The following is a 23171-nucleotide window of genomic DNA, read 5'->3' as shown; positions in this document are numbered from 1 at the left end:
AGCGAGGGGACCTGCCCAGGCCAAGCTGCCAGGTCCAGCTAGAGGGCTGCAAAGCCCAAAGTTGAGCGAATGTCTCCTGGCTTTGCAGCCCCCCGCGGGGGGCACTTCCAGAGAGAGCCCCACGGCACAAGGCCTGGACTTGGGTGGTCCCTGTCCAGCCAGGCCTCTCTCAGCTTGTCACCGGGAACCAGAGAATCTGGGTCCCAGTCCACACCAGTCGGCTTTAAACATCCTCTTTCAGCCATGTTCTTGCTTGAAAGACTTGAACTTTCCACCAAAGGAACCCCTAGGATTTCCAGATGCACCCTCCTCTGGGACCAGGGTTCCCACCAGCCAGTCCTGGCCCGGCTCCGACAGCCCCTGGCCAGGTGGTGGCCTTGCCTCTCCCACTCGGTGCTGGCCACTTGGGCCCAGCACCCACAGGAAGTGGCTGGTGAGGCCTCCAGAGGCCTCTCCCTGGATCTGTCAGGCCAGGGGCTCCCAAACTCGCCTACACATTAGAATCATCTGGGGGTCTTTAAAAACTTCCCAACAGCTGGGGCTGGCTGGGTGGCATAGTGGCTAAGTTGGCACACTCCATTTCAGTGGCCCGGGGTTGGTGGGTTCAGATCCTGGGCGCAGACCGCACCGCTCATCAAGTCATGCTGTGGCAGCATCCCACATACAAAATAGAGGAAGATGGGCAGCAGTGTTAGCTCAGGGCTAATCTTCCTCAGCAAAGGGAGGAAGGTTGGCAAGGGATGTTAGCTCAGCGCCAATCTTCCTCACACACAGACACACAAATCCAACGGGCCACACCCCAGACCAATCACAGCACAACCTCTGTGGGTGGAACGGAGACATCAGGACTTCTGGAAGCTTCCCAGGTGATTCTGATGTGCTGACAAGCTTGGGAACTACTATACTATTGTAGGCCCCGATGACACCCAGCTCTCCGCCCTCAGTGGAGAGAGCCCAGCTCCGTGTTCCTTCACACATGGCACTCTGCTTCTCCAGCAAACCTGAGCCAAGTGGTTCTTGCCCTCTGAAAGGCTGGGGACAGGAAGGCCAGTGAGGTGGCTGTATGTAGACGAGACCCTGAGGGTCTCACTCACCACTTCACCCAAGCAAGAAGTCCGCCTCTGCCCTGGCCCGGTCCTTGGCACCTGTGCCCCAGCTCTGTGGCTCTGCCAAGCCCTGCCACACGGGCCCGCCTCAGCTACCCACACCACACTGGAACCGAAGCCGAGGTCTGGAAATCCCCTGTTTACTTCCAACCAGGCAGCTGACGAGGCTCCCCGAGGAGTCCTGTGCTGCCTTTGGAGTCCGGGGGGATGAAGACGCTCGAGCTAGAAAGGAGAGAAGTTGGATCCTAAGGTTCAGACTCACGGCCGGGAAGTCAGTCTGCCTATGTTGAAGGGCAAATGGGCAGTGACTACTAAAAAAGTGCATTTCACTTTGACTCGACGAAACTAACTGCTCAGCGGAAAGCTATATAAAGAGCCACACAGCCCAGGACACAGAGCGCTGGATAAGGAAATCCTGCCGCGGTGTCTGAACAACACATATACCAATAAAGTCAGTGTAACCACACCGTTGGATTATGGGCATGAAGGCCACGGATTACATGCCGACACGGCTCAATCCTCAACGCGTATTACTGAATAAACAAGACACGCTGTATAATAATATGCATAATATAATATCATTTGACTTAAAAATACACATAGACAAAAACTCCATACTGTATTTCTTCCCACAGGTCTATAACAACATGTTTTTGTAACTTAGAAGTTAAGAGCATGAATTTTAGAGCCAAGCTGTCTAGGTTCGGGACCAACCTTTCCACCATTTGCAGGCTGTGTGGCATCAGGCAAGTTGTGTGGCCTCTCTGGGCCTCGATGTTCTCATCTGCAGAATGAGAATCATAACAGCCCCTCCCTCAGAGGCTTCAACAAATCAATGCGTGTAAAGTGCTTAAAACAGGGCCTTGCAGTTAGTAAACCCAATATAAGTGTGATTTTTATTTTGCAAAGGCTTAGATAAAGTTCTGGAAGGCAATCCACTGAGCTGGTCGCCTCAAACCTGGGGCCGGGAGCAGAGAGTAATGGAGATTTCAGCCTTATGCATACAGTGTTTAACTTTTTGCAAGGAGGATTTAATTATGTGTTACTTGTGTAGTTTAAAATGCATACTTTTTTAAAGTGAAAGAAGAGACCAGTGACCAGAAGCTGGGCCCTTTGAAGTTAGAAGAGAAATTCTGCTTCCGGGGTGGGTCACCTGAACCACTTCCTCCTGTGCCAGCTGACAGTACCCAGACACACAAAACAGGGGCAGAAGAAACGCTGGGGGCTGGTGGGGTAGGAGATCGGTGGATTGGAGCCTCGGTTTTGAGCCCCACTGCTCCAAACTGACTTCCTGGGTGACACCAGGCAAGTCCTTGACCTCTCTGAGTCATTGTTCACTTATATGTCAAGCAGTGTTAATGCCAGCCCGTCTCACGGGGGTCTGTGGAGCAAATAAAAGAACCTTTGGGGTCAGGAGGCCTGGATTCAAATTCTGATTTCAATGTTTAGTGCTCTGCCGCCTCGGGCAAGTTTCTTAATCTCTCTGGGCCACAGTTTCCTCATCTGAAAATAGGGGTGCTGATTTTGCATCTAGTTCACAGGGTCACTCTGAGGATTAGAGACATTACTATGTATAAAGTGCACAGCACCACGCGGGGACACGCCCAGCCTGCGGGCCACGCTAGTGAGCTCTCCCACAGTGAGTTCTTTGCACAGGCTGGGCATCAGGCTGCAGCATCCCAAATCCTGCATTTCCTCAGTGGATCCTCAATCAACCTCTCCAGGCCATCGTTTCCTCCATCTTACAGATGAAGAAACGGGCTCTGAGAAGTCAAGAAGTAAAGAGTGGATTCAAACCCTGTCCTGAATCCAGAGGGTCTTTCCTAACTGAAGCCCCACACTACCCTCAACACACACTCTTCCCGAACGAAACAATCATTTCCATGGCTCTTTATTACGTTGCTGCTATAAAACATAATCTGCACTCATTTGAAAAGTTCTAAACGTTGCAGAAACACATAACATGAAGTTTCCCGCCATCTCACTCTGTAGGGATAAGTACATAATTTCTAAGGCTTTCTACCCATGTTTGAGGATATTTTTGCCTTCTCTGAGAATCGGAATATCATTTCCTTAACATTTTTGTAGAAATCGTCTCGCTTTTAACTTTATTTTCTAAAGTACCCTTCGCCATGAACAGAAGTTGACCCTAAAAGGAGCCGCAGAGAAACAGAACCAAGCTGATGCTGCTGACCTGGAGCTGGCTGTGTTACACGCCGGGACTCTGAGCCACGGCCTGGCCTCCCATTGCTGAAAAGCAGATTAGGGATGTGAGAGGGGCTACAGACATCAGCACCCAGCTGAGACTTTCTCCTTGACTGATCAGGAGGATAAAAGAGAACTGAGAAGAGGCCAAGTTTTCACTTTATGATCCAATGCGTGCATACCCTGTCCACGCATCTCTTAAAGTCATCTTGTTGTCTCCTACTGGGTAGGTCTCTATGTAGGGAAACATTCGCCTGTCCATTTCAAGAAGGGTTTCTGAGCCCCAGAAAGGCGCACGACACCTTCAAGAAGTCAGGAGAAAGAACACTGTGAGACACATAAGACAGTAAGCTAGTTCTCTCTTCAAACCAGACACTGTGACAAGATCTGAATGCCTCAGATGCCAGCTCCTCAAGGTTTCAATACTCCCTCCATTTCACCATGAGGGCCAGAAGGAACCACCAAGGCAAGGGGCTGATGTGGGTTTGCGGTTTGGTGATGGTACTGGCTCCATCCCTCCCCACCAGAGATAAATGTTGTGGGACCAGGCAGCTTCCCAGCTGCCGGCAGCCTCTCCATCTGCACAGCCTTCTAAGAGAGAAATTTAGCAACCTGGTCCCAAACGCTTTAAACATAAAGGTCCAGGAGAGAATTCTGGGAAGACGTCAGAGTAGGAGCCAACAGGAAGCCACCTCCCCATCTACACAACAATTGCACTGGCAAAATCTGTCTGATGTAACTGTTTTGGAACTCTGGAGTCTGCTGAAGGCTTGTGACTCCCAGGGGAAGACATGGACACTAAGTTGTGGTCAGTTGTGTTCAATTTCAGCTCTTAGCACAGTGGCAGCTACCCAGCCCCCACCCCTCAGCCACATGGCAGGCAGCTGTGCATGCGTTCCTGGAACAGCTTGCACACAGCTTGCAGGAGCTAGGGTGGGTAAAAAGGACCCTGTCCTCCAAATATTGGATATTTGTTCTCTGACTGCTGATTGCTGCTTCTGATCACAGAGGTGAGGACAAAGAGGTAGGCAGTCATCGTTGCAAGTTCCTCCATTGTTTCAAGCCGCTCCCTCTCCAGCTGAACTGACTGCCAGGAGATTTAAAGGGCCTGTGCTCTTCCCCTTGACCACACCCTGTTTTCACTTTTTGCCTTTCACCTTTTGGGAGCCAGACATTAAAGACTAGGACATTCAAGGGTCCAGCCCAGTGGCATAGTGGTTAAGTTTGCACCCTCTGCTTCGGTGGACCGGGGTTCACCAGTTTGGATCCTGGGCATGGACCTATGCACCATTTATCAAGCCACACTGTGGCAGGTGTCCCACGTATAAAGTAGAGGAAGATGGGCAGAGATGTTAGCTCAGGGCCAATCTTCCTCAGCAAAAAGAGGAGGATTGGCAGCAGATGTTGGCTCAGGGATAATCTTCCTCAAAAAAAAGAAAAAGAAAAGAAAAGACTAGGATATTCACAAAAAAACTGCATATAAGGGGAAAATTAGAAAGTGATGGCACATGCCCAAGGAAAGGCTCAGAAAAGACATAAGAAGGCATTAAGTGTATACCTCAAGCTGATCCTCAGCACAGAGACAATCTACAACAATAAATAAATGAAAAAAATAACAAAAAACAGCAACCCTGGAGAAGGAGGAGAATCTGATTTCCAGAGTTACCACTTTATTAGGTTCAAACTTCCAGTGTTCAACAACAACAAAAAATCACAAGGCATACATAGAAACATGGTAGTATGCCCCATTCAAAGGAAAAAGTAATTCAACAGAATCTGTCTCTGAAAAAAGACTTAATGGTAGATATATTAGACAAAGACTTTAAAACAACTGTCTTAAAGATGTTCAAAGAACTAAAGGAAGATGTGGAGAAAGTCAAGAAAATGATGTGTGAACAAAACGGAAACATCAGTAAAGAGATATAAAACCTAAAAAGGAACCAAAAAGAAATTCTGGTCCTGAAAAGTACAATAACTGAAATGAAAAATTCGCTAGAGGGATTCAAAGGTGAATTTGAGCAGGCAGAAGAATCAGGGAACTGTGAGATAGGACAGTGAGAATTATCAAGGCTGAAGGACAGAAAGAGAAAGATTGAAGAAAAATGAACAGAGCCTAAAGGACCTGCGGGATACCATAAAGTGGACAAATATACGCATTGTGGGAGTCTCAGAAGGAGAAGAGAGAGAGAGAAAGGGGCAGAGAGAATATTTGAAGAAATAATGGCTGAAAACTTCCCAGATTTGATGAAAGAAATGAATGTAAACATGCAAGAGGCTCAACAAGCTCCAAGGAAGATTAATTCAGAGCCCCACATTGAGACACATTATAAGCAAACTTTCAAAAACCAAAGACAAAGAGTGAATCTTGAAAGCAGCGAGAGAGAAGTGAATCATCACACACAGGGGATCCTCAAGAAGCTTATCTGCAAATTTCTCATCAGAAACTTGGGAGGCCCAAAGACAGTAGGCTCATATATTCAAAAGAAAAAACCTGCCAACCAAGAATTCTACGTCTGGCAAAAATGTCCTTCAAAACTGAGGGGAAAATCAAGACATTCCCAGATTAACGAAAGCTGAGGGAGTTCATGACCACTAGACCTGCCCTGCAAGAAATGCTCCAGGAAGTCCTGCAGCGTGAAGTGAAAGGACACTAGACAGTACCTTGAAGCCATATGGAAAAATAAAGATCTCAATAAAGATAAGCACATGGGTAATTAGAGAAGCTAGTATTATTGCAACAATGGCTTATAACTATACTTTTTGTTTTCTATAGGATTTAAGAGACTTACACACTTAGAGAAAAACAATCATTAGTGTAAAAGCTAATATTCTGTAACTTTGGTTTGTAATTCCAAATCTTGTTTTCTACATAAATTAGGAGACAAATGCATTTAAAAGAAGTATTAGTTTATGTTTTGGGTACACAATGTATAAGGATGTAGTTTTGTGATGTCAACAACTGAAAGGGGTGGGGATGGAGCTGTAAAGGAGGAGAGGTTTTGTATGTTATCAAAGTTAAGCTGCTATGAATTCAAGTTAGAATGTTATAACTTTAGGATGTTAAATGTAATCCCCATGGCAGCCACGAAGAAATTAGCTATAGAATATACATAAAAGAAAATTAAGAAGGAATTTAAATGTTTCACTACAAAAACTTAACTGAACACAAAAGAAGACAAGGATGCAAAAAAATGAGGGACAAAAAAGCTATGGGGCATGTGAAAAACAAAAAGCAAAATGACCGAAGTCCCTCCTTGTCAGTAATTAATTTAAATGTAAATGGGTTAACTCTCCAATCAAAAGACAGAGACTGGCAGAATGGATAAAAACACATGATTCAATTATATGTTGTCTACAAGAGATTCAAAGACAGAAACAAGTTGAAAGTAAAAGGATAGAAAAAGATATTCCACACAAACAGTAACCAAAGGGAGCAGGAGTAGCTATACTAATATCAAACAAAATAGACTTTAAATCAAAAAAAGTTACAAGAGACAAAGAAGGACATCATATATTAATAAAAGTTTCAACATAGCAAGAAAATATACCAATTATAAACACTTATGACCTAATGAAAGGCCACCAAAATATATAAAGCAAAAACTGACAGAATTAAGGGGAGAAATAGACAGTTTTACAATAATAGTTGGAGACTTTAATACCTATTCACAATAATTGATAGATCAACCAAACCAAAGATGAGTGAAGAAACAGAAGACTTATACAACAAAACCAACCAATGAGATCCAACAGACACACAGAATACTTCACCCAACAGCGACAGCATACACATCCTTCTCAACTGCACATGGGGCATTTTCCAGGATAGACCACATGTTTGGCCACAAATTAAGTCTCAATAGATTTTTTAAAAGATAGATATCCTAGTATCTTCTCTGACCACAATGGGATGAAGTTAGAAATCAATAACATAAAGAAAGCTGGAAAATTCACAAAAGCAACCAATGGACGAAAAAAGAAATCATAAGGGAAATTAGAATATACTTGGAGATGAATGAAAACAAAACCACAACATATCAAAACTTATGGGATACAGTGAAAGCAGTGCTAAGGGGAAATTTATAACTATAAATGCTTACCTTAAAAAACAAGAAAGGTCTCAAATCAACAACCTAACTTTACAACTTAAGGAACTAAAAACGAAGAACAGACTAAACCCAAAGCTAGCAGAGGAAGGAAATAAGGAAGATTAGAGTAGAGAGAAATGAAATGGAGAAAGGAAAAACAATAAAGAAAAACCAATGAAACAAAAGTTGGTTCTTCAAAAACATCAACAAGGGGCCAGCCCCATGGCCGAGTGGTTAAGTTTGTGCACTCCACTTTGGCGGCCCAGGGTTTTGCTGGTTTGGATCCTGGGCATGGCCACGGCACCACTCATCAGGCCATGCTGAGGTGGCATCCCACATAGCACAACCAGAAGCACCCACAACTAAAATATACAACTATGTACTGGGGTTGGGGGGGTCCTTTTGGAGGGGGAGGAGGAGGAGGAGGAGACGAAAGAGAAGGAGAAGGAGAAGAAGAAAAGACTGGCAACAGATGTTAGCTCAGGTGCCAATCTTTAAAAAAAAATCAACAAAATTGACAGGCCTTCAGCTAGATGGACTAAGAAAAAAAGAGAGAAGACTCAAATTTCTGAAATGAAAGTGGTGACATTACTACTGATTCTACAGAAATAAAAAAGATTATAAGAGAGTATTATGAACAATTGTATGCCAACAAATTGGTTAACTGGGATGAAATAGACAAATTCCTAGAAAGACAAAACCCACCAAAACTAGATCACAAAGAAGTAGAAACTCCAGATAGACTTATAACTAGTAAGGAGACGAATCAGCAATAAAAAATCTCCCAACACAGAAAAGCTCTGGACCTGATGGTTTCACTGGTGAATTCTACCAAACATTTAAAAAACAACTAATACCAATCCTTCTCAGACTTTTTCAAAAATGGAAGAGGAGAGACACTTCCTAGCTCATTCTAGGAGGCCAGCATTACCCGGATACCAAAGCCAGACAAAAATGCTACAAGAAAAGAAAACTGAAGACCAATATCCCTTATGAACAATGATGCAAAAATCCCCAACAAAATGTTAGCAAACCAAAATCAGCAGGCTATTAAAAAGATTATGACCAACTGAGATAGGAATGCAAGGATGATTCAACACACAAAAATTCCAATGGAACAGAACAGAGAGCCCAGAAATAAACCCTCATATACAGTCAAATGATTTTTGACAAGGATGCCAAGACCATTCAATAGGGAAAGGACAGTCTTCAACGAATGGTGGAGGGGGAACTGGATATCCACATGCAAAAGAGTGAAGCTGGACCCTTACCTAGCACCATATGCAAAAACTAGCTCAAAATGGATCACAGACCTAAATGTAAGACCTAAAACAATAAAACTCTTAGAAGCAAACATAGGATGAAAGCTCATGACATGGGATTTGGCAGTGATTTCTTGGAGATGACACCAAAGGCACAGACAACAAAAGAATAAATAGACAAATTGGACTTCATGAAAGGTAAAACATTTTGTGCATCAAAGACACTATCCACAGAGTAAAAAGGCAAACCACAGAACAAGATAAAATATTTGCAAAACAAACATCTGATAAAGGATTAATATCCAGAATATAGAGAGAGCTCCTAAAACTTAACAACAAAGAAACAAACAAGCTGATTCAAAGATAGGCAAAGGACTTGAAGAGACCTTTCTCCAAAGAAGACATACAAATGGCCAACACGCACATGAAAAGATGCTCAACATCACTAATCATTAGGGAAGTGCAAATCAAAACTACAGTGAGATACCACCTCACACCCATCAGGATGTCTATACCAAAAACACAGAAAACAAGTGTGGGCGAGGATGTGGAGAAATTGGAACCCTGTACACTGTTGGCGGGAACATAAAATGGTACGGCTGCTGTAGAAAACAGTATAGAGGTGCCTCTAAAAATTAGAAATAGAGCACGACCCAGCAATTCCACCCGTGGGTATATAGCCAAAACAACTGAGAATAGAGTCTTGAAGAGATATTTGTTCATCCATGTTCATAGCAGCATCATTCACAATAGCTAAAACATGGAAGCAATCCACGTGTCCACCAATGGATGAATGGATGAGCAAAATGTGGTATACACATACAATTATTCAGCCTTAAAAAGGAAGGAAATTCTGCAACATGCTATAACATGGAGGAACCTTGAGGACATTATGCCAAGTGCAATAAGCCAGTCACAAAAAGATAAGTTCCATATGATTCCACTTAGAGGAGGTACTTCGAGTGGTCAAATCCATAGAGATAGAAAATCGAATGATGGCTCAGGGGCTGAGGGGAGGGAAGCATGGGGAGTTATTGGATAATGGGCACAGAGTTTCAGTTTTACAAGATGAAAAGAGTTATGGGAACGGATGGTGGTGATGGCTGCATAACCCACTGTGAATGTACTTAGTACCACTGAACTGTATCCTTAAAAATGGTTAAGAAGGTAAATTTTATGTTATGTGTATTTTAACACAATAATAAAAATGAAAATAAAGTCCATATATCCCTTGAGAAGTCCACTTTGAGGACCCAGTCTAAGGAAATAATCCAGAATGTGAGCAAAGCTCTAGCTACCAGGATGTTCACCACAAGCCTGGCTGTCGGCAGGGGCAGCCCTACCTTTCCTGAAACACATACACTGGCTCAGATACCAAGCCACCAGAAGTACCACAGCCTGGGGAAGGTTCTGGCCTTCCCCACTGGGGAGGGGCAGGAGTTGTAACAGCCTCGTCTCCTCTGACAGAGGCCTCCCGCTCCAGGTCCAGCCCCTTTGTTAAACTACACGCCCAAATATTTACTCACAGGAAGCACTGTGATCACAGCTGACTCTGAATAACTCCTCCTCCCCTCCCTCCCCTTCCTCATCCTCTCCTCCATTTTCTTGCCATTGCTTGTGCTTGGTTCCCTCTTCCTCCAGACATCATCATGGCTCATTGTTCCCTGTCTCCCTCCCCTCCATTGTCTCAAGTGCCCCTTATGAGAAGGCCATGCCTGGGCCTCTCCATTCCAAATACAACCCTCCCTTGGCCCGGCATGCCCACCCCATCACCTGCCCTGTCTTTCTTCACTCCAGTCACCACCACCTGATGTACACTGTACAGCTTTGCGTAGTTGTTTATCGTCTGTTTCTGTTGGCACATCAGCTCCACCGGATGGGGACTTTCTCATGTTCCCAGCTGTAGCTCAGAGTCTAGAACAGGACCTGGCATGTTGTAGAAACTCTGCAGATGTGTGCTGAGCAGGTTAACCATTGCAGGGCAGAGCCTGAGGGGGGCTCTGTGTTTTCAGTACCTACCTCACCTGGAGTAGGGGGCATCACCTGACTGAAAATGCCCTTTGGCCATCCTATCCCCAGGAAGTTTCTGGAGGTCTTCTCCCTGTGTGGCCTAGCCTCTCTCCACCTTCTCCCCCTCCTCCTTTCTCTCCTCCTCCCTTCCTTTCAGGAGAAAATATAGCAGCCCTGATACTGGCCCTGATATCAGGTCCCCTACATTAAAACCAGCATATATGGGGTTAGAGCAAAAGCACTCATTCCCTGCTTACTTCCTGGCTTCCTGGCTCCAGATTCCACCCTCCGCCATGGAGACAAATGACGAAGGACAACCACCTGGATTTGTTATCTCCTCCCCGCCAAGGAGCTACAGGCTGGTGGGAAAGCAGCTGACCAGTAAGGCCATATGCTCCCTCTCCCCTACCTAAAACCCCAAATAAAAACCCCTACTTTTAGCTTTTCCAGGAGTTTGGGATTTCAGCGTTAGCTACCCTTTCTCCTTGCTCAGTGCTGTGCAATAAGAAAATTTCTACTTGCTTCCACTACACCTGGTGTCAGACATTGGCTTGCTGTGCAAGGGGTGAGCGAACTCACTTCAGGTTTGATATCACCCCCAGTCCACACACATGCTCCATGCAAAGAGGCCGCCCCACTTAGGTCCTGGTCCCTGCTGACCACTTTGCATGCAGGCTCCACCCACCCCAATCCTATCAAGGTATTTTCCCAAAAATACTTCCTTCCCTGAGAGAAATTCTGGTAAGAGTTATGAAAAGAATCAAACTGTCACATCTTGCTTTTTCTATAAAACACAGGAAACAGTCCATGTGTAGTAGGAGAAAACGAGACCCAATCTAAATGTTTAACAAAGATGGATATTGTTCAGCCACTCTGTGGACAACTAGGCAGTCACTTAAAACGACAGTATATGCACATACAGACAAAGAGCTAATTTCCTTAATATGTGGGGTGCTTTTTTACAGCTCAATAGGAAAAGACCAACAACCCAATGGAAAAGTGAGCAAAAGATATGAATGGATGGTTTATGGAAAAGGAACTACAAGTGACCCTTAGATATTTGAAAAGATGCCCAACATCATTCATAATAAGAGAAGTGGAAAAAAAGACACCATGATTCACCTCCCAGATCTGCAAATATGGAAAAGTTTGATAGCACACATGTTGGAGACGGTGTGGGAATCAGTTCCCCTCACACACAGCTGATGGGAGTGACAATCAGTACCACACTTAAGGAAGGTAATTTGCCATATTTATCAAAGTTCAAACTGCCTATGCCCACTGACCTTGCAAATCCACTCCTGGAAGTTTTTCTAGACTTATTCTCACATATGCAAAAATGCTGCTTGCACAAGGATATTCGTCACAGCATGGTTTGGAATAGCAAGAGACAGGAAACAACCTAAATATACCAAACAAGAGTTAAATTAGTTACAGAACAACATAAGGTGAAATACTATGTAGCTGCTAAAAAGAAAGAAAAAAGGTAGATCTTTTTCGTTTTGATGTGGAAAGATTTCTGAAATACATTCAATTTTTTTAAAAAAAGCAAGGTGAAAAACACTATACACAGTATACTCCCATTTTGAGAAGGGGGAACACAGATGGATGGATGGATATTTACACGTATATGTCATGTTGTGAAGGCCCACTCGGGCTGTCTTCGGAAGGAGATGTGAGAACCTGAGCACATTGGTTGTCTTCAGGGAGAGTAATCAGGCGGCTGGGAGACGGCAGGGGTAGGGAGATTTACTTCTCATTATATGCCTTTTTGTACGTTTGTGATACTTTACTATATGAATGTATTAGGTACTAAAAATTAAATAGTTTTAAAAACATCATAGGATTTCATTTTCCTTTAATATATAATTCCATATTGTTTAGTTTAACAAGTATAATTCTCTTTTGGTTTTTATGTCTGAGTCCCTTTAAAAAATAGGAATATACACATGTAGGGAAAAGACTGGAAGGAAGTAAACCAAACCGAGAATAGAGGTCATCTGAATGTGAACTCAGTGTCGCCTCAGGCTCCTTGAAGTTCTCCTTTGCCAAATGTCAGAGGCATCCCTGCCGGAAGGACTGCTAAAAACCTTTCTCGGGAAGGCTTCTGTGTGTGGGGATTTATCAGAAGAATCTGGAGTGACTCGCAGGATGGAGCAGGAGTCCGGTCACAGTCACTCAGGCTTGAAACAGGTAGGATAAACGAGTAAGTTGGTGTTTCCCCAGGCCTCCCATCTCTCCACCCCAGGAAATCATGCCCTAGTCAACTAATGAGGGATGACTGCAGAGCAGAAGAAGAGTCTGGGGTCAGAGATGGCGAGAAGAACTAAGCTTAACCCATCCCTACCCTCCAGATCCACAGAGGGCTTGAGAACACTCAGGGCTTCCCAAAGGAGCAGAATGGGGGTTCATGCTGACTTTACTCAGCTCTCAGGGGCCCAGGAAATCCCAGTCAGCATGCGCGTTACATAATCATGCTTATTTTAGGGGGAACGAGTGCCTCGCACAATCAAATGCTGGCCTGCCTCACCACTTCTGCCTGGGTCTATGCACAGTGACGGTAGAGACGCGTCCGCCAGGATGGTGGGAGGGACCAAAAGGTTTCTCTTCCTCAGGGAACCTGCACCAACAGCCAGACTGACCCATTTTTCAGATTCTTTTTTTTTTCCTTCTCAAATCATCTAGGTGTTTTCCTTGTAGACTGAGTTTCAGTCAAGGTAAACTTTGGGCGACCAGCCAACAAGCAAAAAATAGGTCCGCTAAAGAGGACTGCTAGGTTATGTCCTCAGAACGCCGACAAAAAGTTTTTACAAAGTGTTTGCTCTTAGGTTAATTTGCTCAGTCCTCAGTCTGACTCTGTACGGTCCTCGGTCACCTCTGCATGTGGTCGAGGAATGAGCCTAAGCATATTGTGAAACTCTTTCAAAGAACATTCCCTTCTGCTTGTCTGCCTTCCTCAAGGACCCATCGCTCCTCATGCTCGCACAGCACTTTGAGGCTGACCCTGCACTGGGCATCCTCATTTCGTCCAACTCACAAGACACACTTGGAAGGATGTACTATCGTCTACATTTTACAGAAGAGAAACTGAGGCTCTGAGAGATGGAGTTAGTCCACGATCACCTGGCAAATACAAGGTGCTGAGGGCCGGGTCTGTCAGTCTCCCCTGCGAGGTGTCAGTCAAACTGGTGCTGTGTTTCGGAAGCAAGGCAGGTGGGCAGAGCCCATGGCCAGCCCGCCCTGTGGTTCAGTGCGGTGGGAGGAAGGCACACTGGACGGGGAGCTCGGACACAACTTGAAATCATCAGCTTTGCCCCCATTCTGTTCTCCAGGGGGAGACCAAGCCTAGTGCTCCTCTGGGCCTACTGCTCCTTAGAGAGATGAGGTTCCAGGCACCGGCCCCGGGTACACCCCACCTCCTGTGACCCCCAGTTTTGGGAGACACACAAGCTGGTTTTCAAACTGCTTTTTAAGTCTGAAGAACCCTCAACACATTTTAAAAAGGAAATGTAAGAACCCCAACTTGTAAAATGGATGCAAACCATGTTGACCGTGGTGGACCCCTCCCCACACCTCCCCAGTGGTCACCTCAGCAAACTCCAGGTTTTGACCTTTTGAGTGAGAAAAAGGCTGAAAATGACACGGAAAAGCAAAGAGCAAGTAACAAAATGGCACCCGGGTATTCACCTGCTACTTGAGAAGTGAAAATGTTCGTTAAAAATAGTGGAGATTTGACGTTAGGGAATTATTGCTAAAACGCATAAAGCATGCTGATGCTATCATGGCTATGTTTTTAAAAAGACTTCCTATCTTTTAGCACATTCTGAAATTGTTCAGTTGAGATGCTGTGATGTCTGTCTGCCATTTGTTTCAAAATAAGGCGCGACAGAGGCGAAACTAGGCTGGCCCTGCCCGACCACGGTCCGAGCGGAGAGGTGTTATATGCAAGTTCGTTATACCAACACCAGCTAGTTCATATGACTCAGCTTAACTCTGTTCTTTCTACTGCTGTGTATGTATGGAATTGTTCATAATAAAAAGCTGCTTTAAGCTAGAAAGTCTGAGCTGTGCATAATAAGCGGCGTGACTTCTGCAATTCTTTAAAAAACTGTAAAAAGTTGAAGCCCCAGGAGGTGACAGGAGCGTCTCGAGGGTGGGGAGGAGCGGGAGGGAGGGGGCGGACATACCGCGTCCCCCAACCCACGGGACCCCCGACCTGCCTTCCTCTGCAGCTAGAAACTCATCCTCCAAACTCCGCAAGGAAGCGGGCTGGGCGCTGGCCGGTCCTGGGGCGCCCCATCTGTCCACCCGTCTGTGAGTCCAGCTATCTGTCCACACGGACGTCCGATCAGCCTGGCCATCCGCCCGGCGGCCCTCGGCACAACCCTCCAGAGTCCTCTGGCCTCCCCTCCGCCCCCTCCGCTCGCGCCCGACCCTCCCTCCGCGCCGCTCGCCGGGTCCGCAGTCCCGGGCGCGCTGTGCACTCACCAGCCGCGCTCCCCGCGCCGCCGCGCGCCGCCTGAAACTGAAAGTAGGTGCAGAGTGCAGCCGGGCTCGGCTCGGGCTGGAGCCGGCGGCCGCTGCCGGGAAGTCACGTGGATTCTAGGTGCCAGACCGGTACGGGAGGGCCGGGCGGTGGCCGGCTCCTGGCACTCCCAGATCTTTGCGGCCGGGACCCAGGGACAGCCCCAGGGGACTCGGGGGGCTCTCGCCCCTTTCGTGGATGCGAAAGTGAGGCAGAGTGGTAAGGGTTGGCTCACCTGGGGCGTGCGCTGCAGGAGGACCCCGGGCTGAGTTCAACTCTCCTGCCTCTTTGGCGACTAAGGAGGGACGGGGACAGGGTGGGAAAGAGGAGACGCTCGCTGTGCAGAGGACGAGACTTAGCGCCCAGGGGTCCTGTCTCCTGGCCTTTCCAGGATGAAAGGAGAGGAGAAGGGAATAATAACGATAATTGATCTTATAAACTGGGCCCTTGGCCCTCTGACTGGTGCTAAACACTCTCTGCGAATTTATCTCATCTGCTCCTCAAGATAACCCTAAAACGCAGATGCAAGCGTCTCCCCATTTTACAGATGAGCAAACTGAGGCTCAGAGAGGAGGGAGGTGAAGGAACTTGCCCAAGTCACACAAGGGACACAGGCAGAGATGAGGAAGAGAGGAGCAAAGGAGACTGGAGGGGCAGAGAGAAGATGAGATGGCTCCCCCAGGAGGGAGTCAGCAGCGACTCTGAATGGTGGCGAGTCCAACTACCCTTTCAACAAGGTCCCTGGCATTTTGCACCCCTCCTGGGACAGGGAGCTCCCCTCCTTCTGCAGAAGCTGCATCTGTCCTGTGGACAAGTCTGCCTGCTGGCAAGTCTTCCACCCGCCTCACCACGACATCCCTGCAGTGGAGTAGGTTTCACTCCCAGATCACTTCCGTCCCCCTGCCTCCTGGGCCGGGTGGGTGTGAGTGTGAGGGCACTGCAAGGTAGTGGTCACGAGTACAGCCATCAGCATCACACGCCACTGGCTTCAAGTCCTGCCCTCCAACGACCGCCAGATGCCTTCACTTCTCTGAGCCTCAGGTTTGGCATCTGTACGACCTCCGCGTAGAGTGGTTGTGAGAATTTGGTGAGCTGAAGTTGGAGCTGATGCAGCCTGTGCCTGAAGCCCATGAGTCATCCTTTTATTTTTGTCTCCGTTCTGCAAGTCCCACATCCCTGTGAGATATGAACTGCCTCCCTTCTAGGACCCACTCCCAGAAACCACATGACAGCATGCAGAGGGAAGGGCATGGATCCTGTGGTCAAGGGCTTGTGTGTGATTTCCAGCTCCACCGCTGCCAGCTGCATGACCTCAGACAAACGTCCCGACCTCCTCAGGCCTCGGTTTCCTCATCTGCTAAATGGGGCTATGCCCAGCTTCCCCAGGCCACTGCGGGCCGTGGCGGGGAATGGATGAGGATGAGATGTGGGCTGTGAATGGGGGTGTGGGCAGGATTGGTGATGTCCCGAGATCAGGATGTGCTCTTCAGTTCAACTCGTGTTCATTGAACACCTCCTGTGTGATTGTCCCTACACGAGGTCCCAGGAAAGACTCTGGCCTGCTCCCTGTCCAGGCTGGGGAGAGCAGACGGACACATGGACAGATAACCACAAGCCAGAGAGACAAATGCGGACCATTTCCAGATACACTTAATTTTGAACAGGACCTTGAGGAGGGCAGAAGAAAAGTTGTTATCCCATTAGGCAGATGAAGAAGCTGAGACCCAGGTAGGTCAAGTGAGTTGCTGAAAGTCACACAGCAATCAGGAGCAGAGCTGAGTCTTGAACCCAATGCCCTTTCCACCCTGGAGGGACCAGGCCTGCCGAGAAGGCTGTCACTGAAGAACTCTGGGGGAGCTACCCTCCCACGCCCCCATCCTCAGGCTGGCCTGTGGCCTGAGAGCCCACCCTTAGCACATTGTCCCTTTGGCTGAAGGTGTGCGAGCTCCTCCAGTGTAAACTAAATGGCCATCAGTCATTTTTACTTGAGTGTGAACAAGCTAATCGGATTATGTGGGTGGGAGATCAAGGAAAGTTTCAGTGTTTGGACTTCTGGGCAGGAAACGTGAGATGTGAGAGTCAAGGGGGCCCGGAGAATGGAGCCCACATTTACTGGGCGCCTCCATGTGCCAAGTACCTCAGGGCCATGAAGTATAACGAATAGCTGGCATTCTCGGAGTGCTTAGGATGTACCAAACGCTGATCTAGGTACTTGTGCTGGCTCCCTTAGTCCTCATGGCAGCTCTGTTACCCCCATTTTCACAGGTGAGGAAGTGGGGGCAGACGATAAATAACATGCCTGAGATTACAGCTGGCGGTGGAGGAGCCGAGATTTGGACCCAGGCAGGCCAGCTCCAGAGACCCTGCTCCTGGCCAAGTGTGATACTCCCTCTGGGCCAACCCAGTCCTTACCAGGACCCTACGTGGAAGGCATTATTACCCCCCATTTAGCCGATGAGGAAGCTGGGGCACAGAGGGACCCAGGATAGCAGACTAGTAATCGAGTGCCCTGGGATTCGGACCCAGGCTTGATGGCCAGGCCCTCTCCCTACATTCCCATCTGCCTGAGGGCTGGGGTCGGCAGCCCAGGGAGCAGGATGTGCTTCCGCCGGCCCCTGGCTCAGGGCAGCCACTCTTTCCTCCCTGCAGGAAGGAGCAAGTGCAGCCTTCTCCCAGGGACAGATTTGGACTGATTGGAGCCGGGACCCCACCCAGGCTGGGAGCACTTCCTCGGCTTTTGAGATAAGCCTTGGTCAGAGCTTCTGGGCCTGGATGGAGGGACGAGGACCTGGGAGAGTGGACCGGCAGGTCGGTCCTGTTCTGGCAGGCTGCGGGACTCCACAGCTCCTGCTGAGTGCACGGACGCGTGGGTGCCTCCCAGAGCGGAGCCGGCCGGGACCCTCTCCCAGGACGGTGAAGGAAGCTGAGGGGCCGGGCATTTCTGCAGCAGGAAGAAGCCCCGGGCCTTCTAGGGTCCCGCCTGGGCTGGGGTCCACAAGAGGCGGGACTCCCAGTGACCTCTCTGTCTGCCCCTTGTGATGGTGAAAGTGCACACTGGGGGAAGGAGCTGCCCGGGGCTGCCAGAGTATCCTGATATCGTCCTTATGGCCATGGGCTTTCCCAGCCCCCCGGGGAAGCACTCTGGTAGGGAGGCTCCTAACTGGTGTTACTGCCCTGAGGGCTAATATCCCAAGGCCTGGAATTCCCACTTGGACTCAAGCCTCAGGGACTGGTGCAGCCCTTGACTCTGTCTGCCAGGGGCCCCACCCGCCAGCCCCCAGGGGTGCTCCTCATCAGTTTAATGAGTCGGACTCTTGCTTTGGGCCCCGAGGGAGCACTTGGAGGGGCCAGAGGTGGGCTTGGAAGAATTGGCTCAGAGAATGGTGCCCTCCCCTCAAGTCTTCCCAAACGCAAAGGAGCATCCCTCTGCCCAGCTCCACCCCAGCCCTTGCCTCCTGCCATCCCTCCTGGCCCTCAAAACAAAGGCCAGGCCCCTTTGGCACCTGCATGGTGTGGATCCTGCCCTCATCGCTTTCCCTTTCCTCTTTGCTCTCTGTGCTACACAGCCTCCTTTACGTTTCTTGAATCTCTCATGACTCCTTCTACCCCAGGGACTTTGCACACACCAGTGTCTTCCTAGGCTTTTTCCCCATCCCATTTGGCCAGTGTAGCAGGAGGGATTTTCTTCACACACCTTCCTGGAGACTGGCACCTCCCAAGACTGAGATGGTAGAAAGCTTTTGTATTACAGCCTGAGGGTGGGAGGAAGACTTCCTCTGAGCATAACAAGGTGGTCTGCCTGGAAATATACTCCTGAGAGACTGCTCTTCCAGGGTAAATTCTGATTTCCTTTCTAGAGGCTCCATCCTCTTCTTCTTCTGCCAGAAACCAGACCTCTGTGAGGGCCCTTTTCCCTCCCTGCCATCCTCAGGATCTGAAGCCCCTCATGCTGCCACATTTCCTGTCCAGCACTGGAACCACATGGAACAGAGAATGAGTGACAACTCATGCCAGAAGCGGCTCTGGAGAGGAGATGGGACCTCTGATGGGGGGTGGACCAAGGGGCTGAAAGGACCCCGGGCTGGGAGGAGGAGAGAGCGAGGGTCTGAGAGATGCTCTCAGCTGACCAAGGGGAAGCTAAGAAACCCAGGCGGGGCAATTCCAGCTCCCACTCCTTTCCTCTCCCCTAAAGCCACACGGGCAAGCGGATATTCAAGAGGAAGGGAGGGCCAGCTCCGTGTCTCCTGTGGGGAAGGAAGCAGAAAGGTCTCAACAAGGCCTTCTCCAAGACACCCCTGCACCCCCCTGTGATGACGTCTGAGACTCCACCATCAGTCACCTCGTATGGACAAACATCCTACAGTGTCAGGGTCAAAAGGGAATTTGGAGATCATCAAGTCCAACAGTCTCATTTTATAGGAAGAGAAACTGAGGCTCTGGGCTGGGTGTGATCCAGGTCCCAGCCTCCCAGCCCAGGGTTCTTTCTGCCACATCAGTTTTCATTAGGAGACCCGTGCCCTTAAAGTGGGTTGAGCCATCCCGTGGGGTGGCAGAGGTAACATTCTCCAGGTAAGCCAGGACCAGGGAGCCAGGCGTACAGTGCCACCAGCAGGGAGAGGTGCCTGAAGGAAGGGGATCCAGGACTTCCAATGGCCAGAGAGTCAGAGGCGCTGGCAGCCCCACCTGAGAAGGGCCTAGAAGGCAAATGAGAGCCTCTCCGTCAGGCTCATGTCCTCCAAGGGAGCCCACTGTGATGATCATGGACCACAGAAAGTTCTGGACAGACTTGGAGAGGCTTTGCAGACCAGAGGCCCACTGTGAGTGCTTCCTGAGGGCACAGAAGTGACCCCAGGGACAGATGGCCCCACAGCCTGGGCGGGCATGCCTCTATATATTCATGAAGAAGTACATCTCCCCGTCCCCTCCCCTCCCCCCACTCCCTCCACGATGCCTCTCCTGAGTGGTCCCTCCTAGGCCCTGGGGAGGCCTGTGACTGTCAACCCATTGCACTAAGGGGGAGCCAAGGCCCAGGTGTGGCCACTTGGCCAGTGCTCTCCTGTCCCTCCACCCCCTTAATCCTCCACCAGGACCCATTTCTACAACCCAGAGCCCTCCCAACGGACACACGGGCAGAAGGGTCACGAGAGGTAAGGGAGGGGTCATCTGGTCCAATTTCCTTTGGTCCTGTTGCCCGATTTCCTTTAGGGCCCTCTGTCTGCTTTCTTTGAGACGTGAGGTACTACCTGGCTTATTTCTCCCGGTCGACCCGAGACCATCTGCCTCAGTCAAGCTGGAAACAGGTTAATCCTGACATCAAAAAGAGATGAGAACTTGGCCCTCTACTGTGCCCCCGTCCGCAGAAAAGAAACTCTAGGAATTATTCGAGGTGTTTCTGTCTAATATTTAAGGCCCTCCATAAGAGAGCCCTTTTGAGAACTCTCTCGCGATTTGCCATTCCAGCCGCTGGGCCATTGCTCAGGCAGTCCCTTCCTCCTGCTCTGCCCTCCCCCTATTCTTCACCGTGCCTCTTCCTCCTCATTAAGACTCTGGGTCTTATCTCCCCAGCGGTCAGATCAGAAGTCCTGGGGAGGAGGAGCTGTATTTCCCCACCAGCATACTGTGCCTGACCCGAGAGGAATCAGGGCGCAATCTGCAATCAACAACCCCCTCCTCCCCCTGCAGCACGAGCTGGGAATCCAGAAGAGCTTCTTCCTGGGATAGGAGGCCTGGAGGGTAGTGATGGTATCCTGGGGAGAGAAACCAGAGTCCCTGTGAGCCGGGGCCCTCCTCACAGCAGAGACCCCCCAGCCCAGGACCCTCCACTGCCTACACAGAGTGATCCGAGAGGCACGGGGAGCAGTGGACCCCAGGGAATCTTGAGGTCAGGCCCAGCTACTGACCTTCTGAAAACTGAGGGGAGTTCCCCCGCACCTGTTGCTTTGGGGTCACGTGGGCACTTCCTCTCCCGGATTCTCACTTATCCACATTCCCAGCAACTTCTTCCTGCTCGATCAGAAATGAGCATGCACCAGGACTTCCCCACGGAGCTCACTGCCTCCAGTTCCCAAGTGAAACCATCATCACAGCTGGATGAGGCCTCATCTGCAGGCAGGGGGATTTATTCGCGTTTTTAGACTCTAAGGACCAAATCACTAGATGTGCGCAGCTCCGAGTGCGGACCCTTGACCAGCAGCATCAGCACTACCTGGGAGAAATGCAGATTCTCGGGCCCCACCCGGGCCTACCAAATCAGAAACTGTGAGCATGGGCCCAGGAATCTGTGTTTGAACACCCCTGGCAGGTGATTCTGATGCATGAGAAAGTCTGAGACCCACAGCACTGATGACTTTCGAACAGCCTCTTTCACCACCCGTTTTTTCTTTGTAGCTCCAGGCACAATTAGTGGCTATATAATCTTTTGTTTGGCTAGTTAGATATTGTCCATCTCTGCTCATTAGACTATAAGCTTCATGAAGTCAGGAATCCTATGGATCTGGCCCAGAGTAAGAACTCAACAGATATTGCCAAAAATACATGCATACATACATATATACATACATTAAACTGCTGGGGGCACAGAAACTGTTGACTCTGATATGAAAGTGGCACGTGACCTTCAACAAGTGTCCTTCTGGGTCTCAGCCTCTGGAGCTCCCTGTGTACAGTGAAGAGGTGGGCCGGCTCCCCATCTCCGCCATGTTAGCAGGGGCTCAGGTTAATGCCACCCTGTCCAGCCAGCCCCCACCAGTGCCAACCATGTCATCTCTCCTACCCCCAAGCCCAAAGACTTCTGTGACCTCTACTACCTCCTTCTGGCCTTTATATAATCTTGACCTACCTCTTGGCCTGATCCGGAACTCTTTCACCCCAAAACAACGCCTCCCTCAGCCATACTGGGATTTCCTGGCTCACGTCCTATCAGCGCTCCTCCCCGGCCAGGACTCCTCCCCATGCTCTCTCCCTGCCCCTCGAGATCCTGTTGAAACGGCCTTCTGGAAGCGCGCCAACACGCGGAAGTCTGGCCAACAGAACCCTAAAAAGCGTTTATGTCCACATGGGACTCAAAAGCAAGAAAGGAACTCCTCCAGGGCCAGGACAAGAGGGGACTCCTGGAAAGTCAGGGGAGGGCAATGGAACAGGACATTCTGGGCCTCTGGGGGGGTGATAGGTGTGGCTTAGAGTACTCTGCCCTTTGCAGATTCCTAAATAACAAAAAAGAAGTAAATAGAATAATACAAAATTTTAAGAGGTTTTTATTTTTTATTTTATTTTATTATTTTTTTTTTTGAGGAAGATTAGCCCTGAGCTAACATCTGCTGCCAATCCTCCTCTTTTTTGCTGAGGAAGACTGGCCCTGAGCTAACATCCGTGCCCATCTTCCCCTACTTTATATGTGGGACACCTACCACAGCATGGCTTGTCAAGAGGTGCCATTTCCGCTCGCAGTTCAGTGAAGTAGAATGTGCAAACTTGACTGCTGCACCACCGGGCTGGCTCCTGTAAGAGATTTTTAAAAGGCTAAGTGCAATGTGCTATCCTGGATTGGATCCCCGGACAGAAAAAGGATATCAGTGGAAAAACTGGTGAAATTCAAGTGAAGTTCAGAGTTTGGTTAATAGCAACGTAGCAACGTTACTTTCTTAGTTATGACCAATGTCCCACGGTTATGAATGACTGTGGTTTCTTCTTTATACTTTCTCTATTTTCCACGATGTGCCTGTATTACAGTTTTCTTCGGTTTTCATGTATTAAGAAATATCGGAGGTATGCCGAGGGCTCTTCGGCATGGTACTGATCTTCCACTCCTTATCTACAATGACAAAATCGAACAAGCTCTAAAAACAGCAAGTTTTTTCTTAAGATTGTCAGCAACCCCGGCTATTTGGATGGGAGGCTATTTATAGGATTTACCTTGCTTCATGTGAATATTCATACATGGAGAAATACCAATGTGTTTGATTGTGGGGAACCACCC

At 48.7% G+C, this 23171-nt stretch overlaps 1 protein-coding gene and 1 long non-coding RNA gene across 11 annotated transcripts in view; both read right to left on the bottom strand.

The window, feature by feature from the left end:
• NLRC5 (NLR family CARD domain containing 5) overlaps positions 1-15246 on the bottom strand; it is an 85112-nt gene extending 69866 nt beyond the window's left edge. For 3 of the 9 annotated variants that reach the window (XR_011498941.1, XR_011498942.1, XM_044760796.2), the window contains exons 1-2: positions 15160-15243; positions 11958-12073 (exon numbers count right to left, since the gene is read on the bottom strand). The gene's annotated coding sequence lies outside the window, so the exon portion shown is untranslated. Of the gene's footprint in view, positions 1-11957; positions 12074-15159 lie in introns of all 9 variants that reach the window. The other 6 variants (XM_070500226.1, XM_044760794.2, XR_011498940.1 and 3 more) reach the window with 5 other exon arrangements.
• Positions 15247-20578: 5332 nt separating this feature from the next.
• On the bottom strand, positions 20579-22132 carry LOC139042330 (uncharacterized). 2 transcript variants are annotated; one of them, XR_011498947.1, is made up of 3 exons: positions 22035-22132; positions 21128-21199; positions 20579-20943 (listed from the first exon to the last, which is right to left on the bottom strand). It is a non-coding gene; the product is annotated as an uncharacterized lncRNA (long non-coding RNA). The 2 variants fall into 2 exon arrangements; XR_011498946.1 differs by having other exon boundaries at positions 20807-20943; positions 21097-21199.
• Positions 22133-23171: the final 1039 nt, after the last annotated feature.

Source organism: Equus asinus, chromosome 28, assembly GCF_041296235.1.
Source record: "Equus asinus isolate D_3611 breed Donkey chromosome 28, EquAss-T2T_v2, whole genome shotgun sequence".
NCBI lineage: Eukaryota > Metazoa > Chordata > Mammalia > Perissodactyla > Equidae > Equus > Equus asinus.
Note: the sequence above shows the minus strand (reverse complement) of the source record. Positions and strands in the feature narration are given on the sequence as shown.